The sequence below is a fragment of the Varroa destructor genome, unplaced genomic scaffold (assembly GCF_002443255.2).
Source record: "Varroa destructor unplaced genomic scaffold, Vdes_3.0 BEIS01000005.1, whole genome shotgun sequence".
Taxonomy (NCBI): domain Eukaryota; kingdom Metazoa; phylum Arthropoda; class Arachnida; order Mesostigmata; family Varroidae; genus Varroa; species Varroa destructor.
In genome coordinates this window covers 41282246-41296343 of record NW_019211458.1, presented here as the reverse complement: position 1 = coordinate 41296343, position 14098 = coordinate 41282246, and the positions used below count along the sequence as shown (strand labels likewise).

The 14098-nt window shown below is 40.8% G+C and overlaps 1 protein-coding gene and 1 long non-coding RNA gene across 13 annotated transcripts in view; one reads left to right on the top strand and one right to left on the bottom strand.

Annotated features, from left to right (window-relative positions):
- Nucleotides 1-9792, bottom strand: part of LOC111250672 (alpha-1A adrenergic receptor-like) — a 176920-nt gene extending 167128 nt beyond the window's left edge. For all 11 annotated transcript variants that reach the window (XR_015327713.1, XR_015327714.1, XR_015327722.1 and 8 more), the window contains exon 1: nucleotides 9227-9792. The gene's annotated coding sequence lies outside the window, so the exon portion shown is untranslated. The remainder of the gene's footprint in view (nucleotides 1-9226) is intronic.
- The window catches only part of LOC147755703 (uncharacterized), a 92292-nt gene extending 81123 nt beyond the window's left edge, over nucleotides 1-11169 (top strand). For both annotated transcript variants that reach the window (XR_015327724.1, XR_015327725.1), the window contains exon 2: nucleotides 9786-11169. This is a non-coding gene — a long non-coding RNA (uncharacterized LOC147755703). The remainder of the gene's footprint in view (nucleotides 1-9785) is intronic.
- The last annotated feature ends 2929 nt before the right edge of the window (nucleotides 11170-14098 follow it).

Sequence of the window (14098 nt, the reverse complement as noted above, 5' to 3'; positions counted from 1 at the left end):
ATATATATTTACATATTCGTGACTATTCGCTGTCTGAATATAATGATTCCCGATAGTACGTCAGTGTTACGCTGGACGGTCATTCTTGTGTTGATATATTCACCCATCTACCAGTTGAAGCATGGCAGATCAGTGTTGCTTTTTACTGCACTGCTACTAACGTCTGAAATCTCGTTTTTCTTTTTCAAGAAGTATTTTTTTTTATCTAGAATTGAGAGTATTACTGCAGGTACACAAGTACGTAGGTAAGGAGCAGTTCTTCACGTTAGATCATCCGCATCCAGCGAACCTACGAGCCGCTCTGGATCTCTCGATAATGAGACTCGAATTAAAGGCGAAAGGCGCGGAGTAGGCTGTTGACATTTCATCGCTCATGCGTTTGTAGCTGAATAGCATATTGTCTGGTTATGCGATCCGCAAAAATAAAATAAACGACACAATGCGAATATGTAAAAGATAAAATGTCGGACTGTCGAAATCGGTCCATACAAACCCATAGGATACTATGTTATGCAACCTGTAAAGGGGAGCTGCGTAGTAAGTGTTTTTTATAAGTAAAATTATTCCTGGCAAGTATCTGAGATATGAATGAATTATATGAATCGATTTTACGTACTAGTCAATCTTATAGGCAAGAGATTTCGGGAGGTCATCGCGGGCATTAAACCGTCTGATGAACTGGATGGCCAACGGTGATATCGGACGTAAAACTCGAAACATAGAAGTTAGTCTCGCTTGTTGTTATCGCCAAATTAGTATGATAAGACAGGGTGGAGCATCTCTGCTAGAAGCGTTCTTTATCGGTAGTCTATTTCGTCTGTGGATATTTATAGTGGGATCGATAAAATAAGTTTATCCTCGACAGAATGACCGATGAGTAGCAAAGATATGTACACTAGATGCTCAAACAACAGACCCAGAAAACCTCAGGTCAGGCTTACAAAATTTTGCTTTGCAATATTATTGGTTAGGTTACATTGGCACTTTTAAAATGTGTATCATTCAATGTAGAACGAACAACTGCTTTCCAGTTTGCTGAAGAAGTCGCTGGACGGGTGAAACTATAAGGAACCGAGTGGATAGCACGTAGTAAGGATTTACAGATAGGCTGTCTGCTACTATACACATTGTATGCAACCCTTATATGTAGAGCTTGAACAACTTACGCAAAAATGGCCGAATTTTAAGCAGTTTTTTTAGAGCGAACAATGCTTTGCAATGTAATATCTATGACGCATGCTACCGCCTTTTCCCGTAACGGAAGTGCGGGAATTTTGATGACACTAATCGGTCCAGTCTCTGCTCATACACAAATTGGAGGTTAAGTTCGCTACGGTTTTTCTATGTATGTTATTAGGACATTATGTATGTTCAAAGTTGAGGCACCGGGCTGTAAAAGAACGGAACTTCACTCATTGCAAATGCAATTTCCCTTCTACTGACCAAGTACAAAGTGGTGTGATGTCTAGAGGCTTTTCTTGCTTACGTTATAAAAACGGCCTGCGTTCGAGGGCTACCGGAATAGCTAAAGCTATTGCCGCCCACTCTTGAGTTGATTTCCATAGTTTCAATTGGATCCAGAAGTATTTGTCTAGACTTAGCGATCTGAGCAACGGATTTAAGAAATTCGGTATCCCTGTACATTTTTCCCTTGCAGGGTACCCGTAGCCGTATTTCTGCTGCTGCAGCTACTGATGTTATAGCTTTCTTTTATTGCATAGTAAAATACTAAAATTTACGATAAATTGTATAGTCTCAGCGCTAGAGGCTTTTGTTTGGCTTCGCGTTCACCGGTGCAGAAATACCATAAACGCCGGCAGCTGCATCGATTGGCTACATATGCGAACTCACTCACTTTGTCATAGTATTAAATATTATTGTCTTGACAAATACAAACGGCAAACTTAATTAACAGCGCTAGTAGCCTTATTATGCCAGGCCAACAATAGTTGCCATTGTCCTGGCAGATCTGATCGTACGGCAATGGCGCTGCAGTACGGTTGCCGTTTCAGTGCTATAGCCGTTGCTGCTGAAGTGGCCAGCGGCAAAGGGAACGAAGAGCGAGTTGTCTATGAATAGTTTCCATCGGTATCCTCACATACGCAGCCATACATGCAGAACAGATATATGGATTCATATTCTGGTGCAGTTGCTACATACTGCCTACAATAGGGGACATACAGCCAAGCAAAATACAAGAGGGAGCTAAGGGGAAAACCAGGAAGAGAAGCAGGATGACGTGCCCAGTGCGAAATGAGAAAAAAAAAAAAAAAGTTAGCTTTTTAATGCTATCACAGTGGCTAAGCACATGTGGACAGACAGCGAGGGCCACGCTGCGTGGTCTTTGTTTATGAAACTATCATTCTCTGGCTCTCGCATGTGCGTTCCCGCGCAGTAAAGATCACCACGTTTACTGTATCGTGCACAGGTAGACAATCATGTAGCCTTTTGTTAAGTTCGCTTGATTTTCTTTTCATTAGTAGATGAATATATTTCCGAGTGCTATTGCATATTGCACGTGTTCAGGTGAAGCAAGCGTCTTAAACCTCAAAAAAACATACATCTGATTATGGTTCAGAGTGGAAGAAAAGCAGATTTTTCCAATATGATCCACCTATTGCTTGTGGCAACGGTGATAGCAGCCAGCTGTTGCGCAATCCTTTCTTGAGGTTGACACAACAACGACCCAAAAATCAATTACGAATTAAATAATATCTCAAGTAGACGGGCAATATCACTATGGCATTCTGGAGCAAACAACAATTAGTTGATGAAGTGAATATAGCTAGCTTATTATATTCCGTACAATCGAATGTCCCGACAAAAGAACCATGGCCAAAATATAATTTCACAATTCCTTGGAAACGACAGTAACCTACACAAAAAACCGCTAGCCTACCAAGTGTCCCTTGACATATTTTCATGGCTCTTACTCGTTCATTCTCTGTCATACGTTTATCTGTGTATCGGTATTTTGGGCTGATGTTTATGTCGAGTTGGTGTCGACGCCTATTGTGATTAATAAGGAGATAACCTAATTAAGCCTGGAGCGTTAAAAGCGATTAATGAGCTGTACTATTAAAATCATTGTCCGTTTTCATCGTGGTCCACAGGCCTTTCCAGCATGTCCAGAAGGATATTTTAGCCAGGCCCGCACAAGGGTTAAGCTGCTTTTGTTTTAATAAACCCCAAGTAGGCTTGTATGTTTATCTTCTTTACTTAACACTTTTTCTTTCCTGAACAAACGATAACCGTTTGTGTGGCAATTAGTTTTTGATATTCTCATTTTCTTTCGCGATAGCTGCCGTTGTTACTTTTTGCTGAGCACTTTTAAACTAATTAAGCAAATTCGGTTCACATTAGGTCCCATCCCTTTGCTTCTTTCTTAATGAGGAGCCTAGTTCGTCTATAGGTAGCAGCGCAATACGCATACTCCAGCTGCCTTTATTCACGTGCTTCATTGCAGTCTATATCGCACCAAGCTTTTACGATGCTCGTGTGTGGAGCGCCCCCTGACTACCCCAGGCGTTTTTCATCTGGCGTGTGTGTCACCCGTTTCATTGTTCCTTCGAGCACTTGCTCAATTGCTTCGTCAGTCTTTTCAAGTGATTTGAATACGCTTGTTAAGGAAGCCCCACGAATAGAAGGGTTCGTGTGGCCTTATTTTTTCAGAATCTTTGTGGCCCTGCCCGACGTTTCGGCATTCACATATTGTCCGTGTTATATGTGTGAGTGTGGGTATAGTGTACGAATACTTCTTGCGCAGATACCAACCGTTTTCAATTTCTTTAGGATTGTTTCGAAGCCTTTGACCCTTTCGGCACTCGGCAACTGATAACGTGAATGTTTTCGCCCGGCATTACGAATTCCCGACCGAATTTATTTATCTCGCCAGACTCTGGCTTTAACAATTATCTATGCCATTTCATACGTCTACAATAGATAAAGCCATGATAAACGTCCCTAGACTAGCTACCCGTAATAATTTGCGATATTGGTTTCACTATTACGGCGGTAGAGGTCAGAGTATTTCATTTTTTTTTTCATACGAGTAGGTCTTGAGTGCCTATTACTTTTCTTGCCTGAAGTCTCTTTGGACACTGCTACAAAGGGACGAACTCGTGACCAGGCAACTTCCGCATGTGTACTCCACCCATTTTGCTTCACAAAATGAATATTTTGCGAAAACATCTAGACTCCAATATGCGACTCATACAAAGCTGGTTTGAGATAACAGCTTCACTATGGCCTTAATTATTTCCGTGCCACCTGAGCCTAAAATAGAAAGCTTGATGAAGTTAGTCTATGATTACCAACATCTATTGGTTACCTTCACTGACATACAGAAAGCTTTCTGCGGGTAAAGAGGCAGGGGTTTGAATCGGTTTGAAAGAAGAAGCCTCTGTTAAATTCATGTTACCGTTACATGAACTGATACATATAAATGTTACGTTAGTGCATGCCCCGATTTAGACACATGCTCCAAGTTTGGTGCTTTATGGAGCAGCAGTGAACTTCTCCCAACAGCTGTGACGCTCACAATCTATTGGAGAACAATTAGCTAGGTCCAATCAGAGGTATTAGCGAAACTACGTTTTCAGCTTGACTGACGAATATCCGATTAGTATCTATTTCTACGTATTTCGCTATAACATCTCTTGTTGGTATTATAGTAACATTAAAAGTGCTGACTTTATATGCGTATCAAAACAAGCCCTTAAATAGGAATCTCATCACCATAGATAGCTATGTCAAATACTGTTTACGAATTAACAGGAGAACGATTTCGAATTGCTTGCGACATGCTATGACTTTAGCATCTTAACTTATTCATATGTATGTCTTCTGCAATAGTTAAACCGTCAAACGTGTTTGTTTTGAAATGAGGATTGTTCTTGTGAGGGCTACACAACTGCTGTTCCGCTTCGGACATGCCGTTGGCTTTTTGTTCTTCTAGGCACTGTCTAGCAGACTTGCCCAAAGACCTAAACGCTTTTCGACTGAATTTAATAGGAACAATATCAATTGCCCAACGCTATTTTCTCTCTCGTAGTAGTAGTCTAACACTCGTATTTTCAGGGAAGTTGTGCACACAGATCGCAGTGCATATCTTCTTACAGAATTCTATCGGATCTCAGTCATTTGGAATCCGTAGTGCGATTTATCATGTGAAACTAAGGCCAAGCTTCGGTTCAGGTACAGGATCGTACGCATCATTTTCTTTTGTAGCTTCTATATTTATGTAGTCGTTTAAACGGTACCTAAGCGGTGCCTGGAGTGGATTATGATTGTGCATAAAAACGATGTGTTGTTCTATTGACTTAACTGTTTATTATTTGTTCGATTTTATTATATGTGTAAACCTTCTCAGGGGTGGTGTAGTAGTGGAACGCACAAAAGCTATAAAGCTTTGCTCGTCCTTCTCTGAATGTTAGTTATATCAACAACCCGATGCGGTACCTGTCAGTACCGGGCTTGCTGATATAAAGACATCGTTTCACACTTTTCAACCTCTTATTCTTGTTATAAGCTCGATGTTGGCTTTCGTTAAATTGCTTCCCGTCCTCTTTAGGAATGGAAGAAGGCTGCACAAACTAGGTTTCAGCCTGAATCAACCCTTTACCCCTACTGAGACCTCTTTTAGGCTATTCGGAAATCTGCAATCAATTTTTTTGGAGCAAGCAGGCTGCCGGTCTTCGATAGCACTATTGTTGTCAAATAAATTCTGCCATCGTAGTTGCATCCATTCGGCACGACCCTGTAACCTCAGCACGCGTTCGCTGAAAGGCCTCCTATTGAGGGTACCTAGTGGGCAACTTGTTTGCCTTTTCAGGTCATCAATGGGCGCGCTTGCGTTACTACCTACATGTGTCGTGCATCTGGCTTTATATAGGCTTAATACGTAGCCTGGTGTTCAAGAGAGTGCTGCAAGCTACTTTGTAAAATACTCAATCCAGCCTCCAACACGAGGTCGTCATCCTGAATTTACCGATATTAAGTCATCCGTGCTAGAGGCACTATTTCCGCTTCTGAAGCATTTGAGATGGAAATTGGGAACCGTCTATTCAAGTAAACAGTGCCGTCTCTGTTGTGGATACCTGAGTATATTCCTGGATGACAGCCAAACTATTCCAAGCTAGATAGATCTGAATCACGGGCATTGCTTTAATGAATAGTCACTATTCGAAAAGAATCTATTGATAAATGACAGAGATGCATTTAAAGTCTTATATTGAAGCAAAGAGCAATTCGTTTGATGTACGCACGTGTACACCCAAATAAGGGAAACTGTGACACTGTGTGTCTATCGTAAAGCATGAATGAAGTCACACAAAAAAAACTTCATACATCAATATATATTGAGAATATGCCTTTCCGAAAACCCCGTATTATTAGCTTCGGTGTGTTATTGAAATAGCGAAGCCTACGTTGTCGAAAACGTTGTTCAAGCGTTACATACAAAATGTTAATCCTACTACCTTCTCTGCGCGTTCCAAATCAGCTAGGGTCCTATTTGATATTCCCTTCATTGTTTTGAATGACCAAAGTTTGAGCAAATCAACAAACTCAACTTGGCAACAAAGCCAGCTGGTTAACCGCAAAAAAAAGAGAAAATCAAAAAGAGCAAATGATTCATGTCGGACAATTTGTCAAACTCGTTTTTTCGTAAGGGTTAGATAGCTTAGAGGTAACTTATATGTATGGAGGATTTTCACCTGACTCCTCTAACTGGCCGTGCTCAAAAATTCACTTGATAGTTAAAATCATTGGATTGTACGTTCAATTTCCTTTGTTGTGCTGCATAAGTAGACTACTATAGCTTGAAAGATAACCGATAGATTTTCAGGCCTGCCTTCAACTGAAAACTCATGATTTTAAATGTAGACATCAGTTTTTGCTTCACTAAAAGGAATCTCGTATCACCCGTATTTAATGGTTCGTAATAGGCTGTATGTCCTTATTAAGTTACAATAGCTACAGTTGTACATATCTGTGAAACTTTGCGAGCTAGGCAAACCACTGTGTCTCGCACCATAATCCCGCAGGGTCCTCCCTGTGGTTAGTCTTTGTTAACATGTCGAATATTATAGACGTACATCTAGCTCTAACTGCTTCCGTTTTATACACGATTGATAAGGACGCACCCGTATCTATCCATAACAAGTATATATTATATAGAGTATGATATAATAGATTATTTTATCAACAAGTTTGCAAATTAAAGATCGCATGTGCCGAACTACATTAGAAATGCGGGCTTTCTAGTTTCAAGTTGCCGTTGTCACCGCCATCCTATAACAGATGGTTCATAGAAGAATGAAGACAAGGGCTGCGCGGCATTGGTGCACAGTTATTGCTAGCTTTCATCTACATGGAATCAATCGCTTTTATCAAACATTCATTCTACAAACAAAGAATTACTAGGATTTCTAACGAAATGTACAATTCATTGAGTACTTTGACGCTTCTAGAATTTTAGAATCGTCGGTCAAGGTAGTCAATCAAAGTCAAAGAACGTAGACACCTACCTTTTTGCGTATAACAAGATGCCAAAAGTATGTTTGATTTCGTGACGTGTGTCACAACAAGAGGTGGACGTATATTTTTGTAATATAGTTTCTTCTTAACTATTATCACTAACGTGGAAAGATCACACACACGATATTATGAATGATACCATAATCAAAAGTGAACTATTTGAGCTATTGAAAGGTAGCGCTTTGTGGGGTCTGTGTAGTATAAGTTAATTTCGGACACATACAGGCTACTGTTCTATTATTAGTTGATCTATAATACCATCAGTAGGAGCTTCCGTTGGCAGTACGAGGAAAGAATTAGCCCGACCGTGTTAGAAACCAGGAAATAGAAGATGAACGCGTCTTCCAAACAACGAAGATATTACCTCATCCAAAAGATATGCTGATGAGTCGAGAGGTGTCTAGTAAGGCTGAAACAAAATCGTTATGATGATTAAGGATTTCTATTGCTCTACGTAAACTTCAGTATTGTACTATGTAGAAAACGTGCACTATACGAGCCTCGATTTGGAAACCGTTTTAAAGTCACTTCAGAGTGTACAGCTCTTTTGTAGCTTCAAACGGAAGATATGTTAACTGATAACGTACATAATAAGTAGAACGGTTGACTGCTGTGTGTTGTTAATGCGCAGCCGTTATTCTGAAACTTGGCGTTATTAGTTCTACTCAATGTAAAACAACGATTTTACGCCGTTAAATTTTACGCAGGAACACCGAACACGTGCCTATATCATCCAGCAATCATAGAACCAGGAACCTGCATATCGATTGTCTAGCAATAAGTCTACAAAGGGCTTGGCTGGCTACGGAGGACCTACAACCTTTCAGAGATATACTCTTGCAAAATTATTACGGATTGTTGGTAGACCAGACTGTTAATAGAACAAACAAAGAGGATAAGGAAAGCAAAAAATTAGATGTGTATGCGCAAACTTTGATAAACTTAAAAACAGGAAAGTTCTTTAGTAAATGACCAACTTGATTTAAACTAGCGTTCATACGCATGGCATTAAGCTACGTTTTTATTGACTCAAGTGCAATTACGATGGCTCTTTGAAAGTAAATAATTGAAAACGCATATCGTGGTCGAGCTTTTGGTACTCTGTTCGCAACGTCACAGCCATAATAAAGAAGCCTCTGTGTTAAGCAACCATTGAGATTTCCAATCGAAAGCTCCTAGATGAGCTATATTTTGGGCTAGATATTACGGGCGTATATGTTGCCCCTTCTTGCAAATGGGTTTATTGGTGTTATCACTTGAACTCTATAGGTTGGCAGAAGGCTGCTCAGTTTCTCGTAAACACGTGTGATGACTCACTTCATTAAAGCGCACACAGCAGAAAATGCACACCCTTTCACACATGTGCAGCCTTGTCTTTATTAATTTGTTATGCGTTCAGCCAGCTACTGTAAATCTAGAGGACTTTCGGGATTGACACCATGAATATATTTATATGTTTTATGGCAATATTAACAATAGAAATAGTGATAATAACGTGTTATATTAGCACTGCTTTTCGTAGGGCTTAACCAAATGTTGTTGTATTGTGTGATCACCAAATTATGCGGGAAGGAACGGTAGCCTGTCCCGTTCAATTTATTTCGAATTTTTCACCGCAATAGTAGGTTTTGCGTACTAATCGTTCACAAATGGTCAGTAATCATGTTCCCTTCATATGAATACTTACATCTGCAGATAGATGTTGTCATACGGCCGAAACCGTAATTATTGCTGATGGCTTGGCTGTAGCAATCTCTGTCGTTGACGGTCCTATCATAGTTAACGCAGTTGATGCAGGTACTCCTTGTATACACGACACAACACTTTATATAGGTAAAGCATAAATATTAAAACACTGATGATGACGACAAATAAACTTCTCATCAAGCCTCGTGCACCACTACGAAATGTTCGCCACGAAATTTCTTGGCCGTATTTTCCTTCTTCGGCTTCGGCCTTTTTCACCCTCGCAAGTTTTCGAGTTTGCCTTGTCCTTAAGGTGTACACTAGCGCTTAAGGTCGTATGCTATCATCATGACATGCAAAAGGATCCTTCATCAAAACCAGACCATCGAGTACACAGGTCACCTGCGAACAACCTGCCATATCATTTACGCCTGGACGTTGGAAGGCGCCTGTCGTCGAACTGCCCTAAGCTAGGTACCAAACGACCGTAAAAAAAACAAACTTTGTTGAACAACATCTTTCTTTCCCATTGACCTCTCACTGTCAGAACACGTTGACAGGGGGCTGACGCGAGGACGCGAAGAGAGCCATGCGCATCGTCAGAGGGCCGTCATATTATTCGCTCGGAGTTAGCTTGGCACCACTAAGCCCCTGCATTCGCACTTCGTCGCAATGCGGCATAACGGAATACGGCGACGGTAAATCTTATTCATTTCATTGGTGGAGCAAGCAGTTATTGCTGCTGTGCTACCGCCACTACAGACGTATGTACAACTTCACGCACAGGTAAGACGTTTCTGTTCCGTAGGCCTGTTCAAGCCTTTCCAGTTCTATGCTAAAGGTTTCTACTTGAACTATAAGATGCAGACGAGTGAAGTTAATGAACTCGACAAGCTCAAGAACGAATGACTCTTGTCGACCGACATTCAATTTAGTTTAACGAATTATTTTCACGCATTTTTTTGTCACTGGCTTCGTTTACCTACATCCTTCAATGACAACTTCTTCCTCCCTTTCTCTTTCTCGTCCTATTGTCGACGCAAGTGATTTCACGACGTCTTCACGTGAGGCCAATGCTAGCACTTCAGGTATCATCGATACTCCTCACTGGAAACGACGACGGGGCAGAATATGCAATTAGTGTAGAACGCGTACAGCGTTATACATAATGGAAGGATGCTGTGATGCTCGTGGCAGGTCGCCGTCACACTTTACTTGCAGGATTATTCTCGCTACAACAAACTCGCGAGCCGTCAGAATGTCTGTACAAAATTGCCACACGCCGGCAAGGACTCACAGAATCGCGCGCGCTCGATACACCGCCACGATGTATGGATACTGGTTGGTAAGGGAAAGGGTCCATTCTGGAGGAGAGAACCGCGATTTGATGGGAGGGGCTACCCTCTCCGAACTCTTTCATCGCTTCAGTTTTGATGGCGGCAGCAGAAAGGAGGTCCAAAGGGTCTTCGCAGGCCAACAAAGGCTTCGCTGGTTTTGCGAAGCTACGACACATAGTACCACTATAAAGACGTCGTATTACCGAAAATGAGGTCCGGCAACGATTCCAACGTAGCAAAGAACTACGAAGAGACGGGAAAAACGATGTAGGAAGCCGACAGTGACGCACGCAAAGGGTTAGGATGCAATTGCCGCTAGAGCGCTGGCGATGCGTAAACTTATCGGACATGACTGACACTGTTTTATTGTGCGGGCCTGAGACTCATTTCAGTTGTTCTGATTCGCGGCGTCGAAGATTGCGTGGAAAGAACAACGTAGTTACTATGTAGATGACGTGGGTCTATTGTATAATACTGTGATTTCAAGGAGGTTAAACAATCCAATGAAGATATGTAATTCAATATATTATAGCGAAAAGGACTACTTTTAGTGACGCAAATGGCTAAATAAGCAATAAACTTTGTCTACAGCTTGGATGTATATGAAGGCAGTTGTGATGATTAAAATCAAGATAAATACTGAGTACTGAGAGAAAATGGCCCTCCGCATTCGACCCTTTGAGTAAATACGTGAGCACGCCTTTTAGTTCAAATGTTCTGTCGTTCCCTTTTCCTTTTTGCCTCACTCCACAAAAGGGTTTGTACCTTTTCCAATCTAACTTAGACTACGCTCAGGCTATGCTGCAATGGTTATTGTTGCGTTATTCTGTTCCTCCACTCCCACCACCCCATTGCATTCGTTATTACCGAGCCGTTGCCGTTGTTCTATCTACGCAGTTCACCTAATAACACGTTTTGATTAGGCCAAAATGTTATTCTAGTCATCGTAAACCAATTTTCTCAATTAATTTGCTCTATTACTTTGTCTTCAGTCTTCACCTACTCGGATATGATTATTTCCTTATAGTAGATTGATTGCGGTACACACACCGTTTATTATGTGAGAGCCGCGTGTAAAACAAGCTTCTCATAGAACGTTTATCAGGTAGGTTAATACACTTCTCGCCCGTCTGTTTTCCGCCGGCCTTCACTGACTGACTAGATGTGACAGATTATCGCTGAGAAAGCCAAACAAAATAACAGATTTTATATTCTTCGTTTCTTCTTTAACTAATGTTTGTACTAATATTAAGTCAAACAAACATTCGGCCATCGCAAATTGAAACTTAAGCTTTATAAAATCGTTCTCATTGTTGGTTCAGCAAGACCCGCCTCGGCGAAAACTGCCAGTGGGACACGCTCTTCAGGCGATACTTAATGAAGTAATTCCGAAAACTTGTTCACACAGAGGGAATAGTTAACGGCGTTAAAGGAAATCTCACACCTAATAACAAAAGAGGATAATAATGATCATAGCCAAAACATATTTCCCATACGTTGTTTTATGAACCGTTACATTTAGGTGTAACTTTTTCAGTCATTTCGCATTGCGAACCTTTATTGCGGCCGGCATAAATATGTGGATTTTTGCATGACTGCTATTGCAGTGCACCTTCACTTCGTACACAACCACGCTCACCAGGTTAGCACACGTCATTGGACAAGGCCCGAAACATTTAAAGATGACCACAACAACCTCAACAGAACAAATGTATCTGTAAAAAATAGTCAATATATAGATCCGAGCCATTGCGAATATTAACGAGCAATTCAAAACGATAGATTGAAACATCTGATGCAGAGGCGATCGCGGTGTTCATTAATGTCAACATTTTCTAGCTATGTCTGTATGCTCGCGGAGTACGAAGGCACCCCCTTTCAGTTGTCTTTTGCTTGTTTGTAGCCGCTACTCTGTAAAAACAGATATCCAGTCCTTAACATCTTATAGGACCAAACATTATGTTGAGTTGTTGAAAAAGCAGTAGCCGATTTTCTAGCCAAAACTTTAAAGTTGCGTATCGTTAATACTGTGAGTTACCCCAGATCGGCGTTTGAAAGCTAAGATTTGACTGTATTAGTCATGCTAATATTGGAATTATCAACGCCTTTTATAGAGCGTCTTCTGTTAGGTTTCTGCAAAAAAACTGGCTATATTTTACAGTTTTATGACAATATGACGAATGCTGCCCTTATGGTCCTAAAGTACTCCTTATAGTCAACATGTGCTATCAAAAGTAAGATGGTTTTGTCGTTTTCGTTCTGGGACTTCCGATGTGAAGGGTTCTAGTTACGGTCGACCAAAAACAAAGGACCTTATGACGGATAAAGTTCAGCAAGACAGACGTAGTTAATCATAGTCTCAGCAAAAAGCAATACCACCACACAGTTTTGAACTATTTAGACAAAGCTGGCTAAAAAAAGCTCGTTGTTTGGGAGGTTTGGGAGCCATGCGAATTAACGGAAGAGAATTTGCGGTATCATTTACAAAATTCTACAGAAAAGCAGCAAAATCGAGCAATCTCTGAAACGGTTGACTAACAGAGTTAAAAGTGGTCACATCCAAAAGATAGTATGCTAATAAAAAAATGTATGTTATCTAAAAAAATCCAGAGTGACAAAGAAGGTGATGCTATGTATTCGGCGGGGTGCACTATGAGTTGCTGACGTTTGGCAGAACTATTGATTCGGACCTCTGTCGACTATTAACAAGGTTACCGCAAACCATTTAAAAAATCGAGCGCAACTAGTGAACGGACAAGGCACCGTTTTCCGCTATCGTAACGCTAAATCGCATAAATCTTTCAACATTGAGAGAAGAAGGACGGAAGACTTCAATGCGTCCGCAATATAACTCCAGGTCTCGTACCATCAGACTATCATCTGTTTCGGTTTCTGCACGGCTCCCTTAATGACGCAAAAATCACTTTTCACAATTTTTTTCCAGAAGCCACAGAGGTTCTACAGTCATGGCAATAGGACGTTTCCAGAAAAATAGCAGAAAGTTACCGAACATAATATATAAGTAAGAAATAATAAAAACATGTGCTTTTCGGTTAAAAACGACTGATGCTTTTTCGTCGTTGGATCTTTGCAACCCTGTCATAGATTCGTGAACTGAATCGTACTTGTGTAAAAAAAAAGCTCCATATGAAAAAAAACTTAACAAAGGTCGCACACCCATAAACTTAATAGTATGACGTAAACAAGCATGGTTGAGCCCAAGCTTAACCTATTCGAAACAGGAGTCAACAAGAGACCTTTGTTATCACTACTTAGTTCAACAGTTTAATGGCAAGTACTTTTGCACCGAGACGAACAATCATATCCAATAATATTGAACTTCATAGATACTGTATTGTAATAGTTATGCTTCCTGTGGGTTGGCTTTGAGTAGGCGTCTGGAGAACTTCTCATTTACAGGTTTTTCCGCATTCCACAATATCAGTTTATGGGCAGGTTTAGCCAAAGTAGAACTGAATATGCACTGAAGACGTTTACCTTTTCTACCCAGCTTTGCTGTCGAAGCTTGACTCCCT